Source organism: Triticum aestivum, unplaced genomic scaffold (genome assembly GCF_018294505.1).
Source record: "Triticum aestivum cultivar Chinese Spring unplaced genomic scaffold, IWGSC CS RefSeq v2.1 scaffold81523, whole genome shotgun sequence".
Taxonomy (NCBI): domain Eukaryota; kingdom Viridiplantae; phylum Streptophyta; class Magnoliopsida; order Poales; family Poaceae; genus Triticum; species Triticum aestivum.
Window position 1 is genome coordinate 29,489 of NW_025228680.1, and position 3,976 is coordinate 33,464.

Genomic DNA, 3,976 nt, shown 5'->3' on the forward strand with positions numbered 1-3,976 from the left:
GGGCCCGACCTAATCCATGCTGGACTAGGGCGGAGTCTGGGCGCGGCGGCGGGAGGGAGGTTGGCCGCAGCGGAGGAGGGAGGTTGGGCTCGGCGAACAGATGAGCCTGGGCGCAGCGGCCAGAGGGAGGGAGGTTGGGCGCCATGGTGGGATAACGCTGGCGGCAACAGCGGGGGGTGGAGGCCGGGCGCGGCGGGGGAGAGAGGCCGGCCGCGGCTGGGGAGGGAGGTCGGCAGTGGCGGCGGGATCGAGTCCAGTCGCGGCGGTGGGTTGGTTTGGTCGAGGTGGGGAGGAGAAGGTCATGGGTTAGCTAATGGGCCATTCGGGAGGTGTAGGGTGGGCTGGTTGGTTCCCTGTTACGATCTCGGGAATGTCTGATCGCCCCTATATAGAGCCCCGTGATCCAAATAGTTATTCTAATCCCAGGATTAGAATATATATATATATATATATATATATATATATATGACAAATGTTTGCTACAAGCAGTGGTAGTTACCACTACTTGCATTTTGTATGTTGTATGTAGTATCTGTCGAAACCGAGAGCATATACGTGTAATATGTAGTATATTTCAATGATTAGGTAGTATATATACTAATTTTTCGGTAGTATTTACCATATTTTGAGTATGCTCTTTTATATGAACAAATATGCACGTATTTCACAAATACAACAAAAACTATGAACTCATATGCAATTTTTTCATGTAACTTACTTTGAAATATCTTAGATATAGTATATGAACATATTTAAAATAATAAAATAATATATGTATTACCACATGGTAGTATATGTGATATATGGGGAACTACCACCGAATGATAGGATGGATTTTCCATATAAGCACGGATTGGGTCTCCGGGTTCACCGTCGTGGCGTTTTTATAAGAAGGTCCCTATAGTTTTGGAATTCAACCCGCAGTACAGATCGAATCGAACCGGTACGAAGGGAAAAAAACGCAGCCAAGCTCTGCCTCGTGGCGCTCCGCTCCGCCCCACCCACCTCCTGCCGCGCCCCGCACGCCGCCGACCGCCGGCCGCCTCCTGCCCGGCCCTGCCCCGCCTCACCGCTCGCCGTCGGCCACCTCCTGTCTCCTAATCCCATCTCCTCCTCACATGCTGCTATCTTTGCCGTTCACGGCTCCCCTCCACCTAATGGTCGTGACCTCGCGGGAGGAAGAGGATGGGAGGGTGCGGCGATGGCGTCCGGCTCCCGAGCACCTATTGTGCTCGACGGCAAGGAAGGCAGGGCGCAGGGTCCTTCGGCGTGCGGTGGCGCATGGGATGGCGCAAGTGGCTAAGCGCGTGGATCTAGGAGGGGTCCAGATCCGGTGAGGACGGGGTGACCGGCAGCGGCGCCTGGAACTCCGGGGTGGCGAACTTGCATCCTGAGAGAGCAAAGAGTGATTTGAGAGAGATGTAGAGAGAGCACGGGAGGGAAGGATAAAGGAAGAGGAGTAGGCGTGGCGGTAGTTGGTTCTCCGGTGGCGCTGGATTGGGGCACAGACGCAGAGGTCCTGCTCGGGGATGCGAAGATCCAGAGAGGCACTCGGGCGTGAGGCTGCTCGGTGAGGCTGCGAGCATGGGGATGAACTGGGAATCTAGCCTCCTTCCTCTCCCAGTCGTTCAGGAAGCAGGATGGCCACCTCTGCTAGACGCCCTTCCCTGGTTAACGACGGGCCAGTGTGGGCTGACACGGTGGCGCCCTTCCGTTGTGGCAGTACCGTAGTAGGACGATGGCGGTCAAGGTCAACGCCCTGCTCGACGCCCCCATCCCCTCGCTGGTTCAGCTCAAAGGCCACCTTCCTCCGCCTCCGGCAGTCCAGCTCATCCAATCAGGCCGGTCCGCTCCTCAGCGAGGCGGCTCCTTCAGTCCGCAGCACACCACGCTCAAGCCTCCACCACCTCGACTCCTCAAGGTGTAAGCTTTGTTTTTTGATTATACAGAAGATGCAAGATTCTTCTGCTGCCATGTAAGTAGCACTTACAGTTACAGTAGACAAGGAGCTTGGCTTTGGATTATGGACTAGCTAAAAAATATTTCAAACAAATTATTCACTCAGCAGCATCTCAAATAGTACATAGTATTTTGATCTTGTCGATACACATATATTGTTCTTCCTGTATGATGCCCCTGTAAATAGATTATGCTTACAGTACATAGCTCAGTTTTACTTTTAGTTTCACTACTTGATGGTTATGAGAATAACAACCGCAGATAGAGTAAATAATCTTTCTTCTTTGCTAGATGAATAGCTTCATTATGGGTTGTATGTCCGAGGTAAATTGGTACTACCTACTGTAGGAAAATTCCAGATCCATTATGAGGCGAGTGGCAAAGCCGGAGGGGCTAAGGTATTTTCGACATGGGTGCTTGAAGGCGTGCCGTAGACTAGGAGGATCTCCTGGTGGAGCTTGGCAGAAGCGAGACACTTGGATGTAACTTCAGTACAGCACTGCACTATAATTGCAATTTTGGCAGATCATATATATTGAAGCATGTGAAAGCAGCAGTATCTTTGAGGGATTAATGCCACAAGATCTTCATATTTATGTTACAACAGCAGCAAATGGGGAAGAAAGTAGCTGGGGAGCATACTGTCCTGGGATGGAAACACCACCTCTTCCTGAATATGTGACCAGCTTGGGCGACGCATACATTGTTTCTTGGATGGAAGACAGGTAAAGCATCAGCTGTAATATTTATGCTCTGTATGTTGTCTTGCTATTCTGAACCATGGGATCCTACTGTGCAATGAAACTCACAATCTACTGAAGGAAACCATCAAGCAACAGTACAAAGGCTAAAACGAGAACGACACCCCCAAATGACTCCAGTATCGGTTCTCATGTCATGGAGTATGGTGAAAGACATTTAGTAAAATCCCAGATATATTTCTTGCCTAGCTCATCTTCTCGGTTACTACTAATTTTCATGCGTTTTGTTTTGCCAAATTTGTCTGCTAACATTGTATCTTCTCACTTTCAGTATGAGCAGTCAAATGTTGGGTCAGAGGAGAAGCACAGGGCTCTCAGGGAGGTCAAAGAAACTGTGTTACACAGGAAGCATCTTGACAGCAGTATTGATTTCATCGCGAAGCTTGTCTTTGGATTTGAGAAGGGGCCTTCGGTGATTGAGGCTACTAAAGGCCCTGGCCAGCCATTAGTAGACGATTGGGATTGTCTGAAGACGATGGTGAGTGTAACAATTCCTTGTTTACAATCCCATAAATATGCAACACCCTGCAGTACTCTTTCTGTTTCCAGTTGAGCTTAAGTTTACTATGTACTGATGCCAACCACTACTATCAGGTGCGAGTTTTTGAGTCCCAATGCGGATCACTCGAAGTCAGTATGGCATGAACACATGAGGGCGTTCGCAAACATCTGCAACAATGGCGTCTCTGAGACAGAGATGAAGGAGGCCACCATCAGCGGTTGCGACGGCTACAACATGGGGAAGTGGAACCCGCTGGTTCTAGGGCACAGCGCCTGATCGGCAGCACTGCAGTAGTACATGCATGGGAGCGTCCCATGGGAGTAGTACCAAATGCTCCAGAGGTTCCTCGCTAGACCTCGTATACGGTGTGTGTGTGTGTGTACAGTGTACATATATACATTGGTGTAAACATGCAAGAAACAAGCCGACGATGTGCCCCGTGTGGCATCGGGTCAATCAGTAGTTTATGATCGTGCTCGTGATTTGCGGATTTTGACACAATTAGTTTATCAAAAGAAATATTGTAAATCATACAAAAGAGCCGACTAAAGTTTTATTTAAAAAATACTCCCTCCGTTGCTAAATATAAGTCTTTTTAGAGATTTCAATACAAACTACAATTGATGTATATAGACATATGTTAAGAGTGTAGATTCACTTATTTTGCTTCATATGTAGTCCCTTATTGCATTAGCTATACGGATCTAGAGACGGGAGTTGAATTGTGCCTTGCTTGAGCTAAACAAACCGACGA

The 3,976-nt window shown here is 48.8% G+C and overlaps 1 pseudogene; it reads left to right on the top strand.

Moving 5' to 3' along the window:
* Positions 1 to 1,364: 1,364 nt before the first annotated feature.
* LOC123174550 (vacuolar-processing enzyme beta-isozyme 1-like) lies at positions 1,365 to 3,704 on the top strand (annotated as a pseudogene).
* The last annotated feature ends 272 nt before the right edge of the window (positions 3,705 to 3,976 follow it).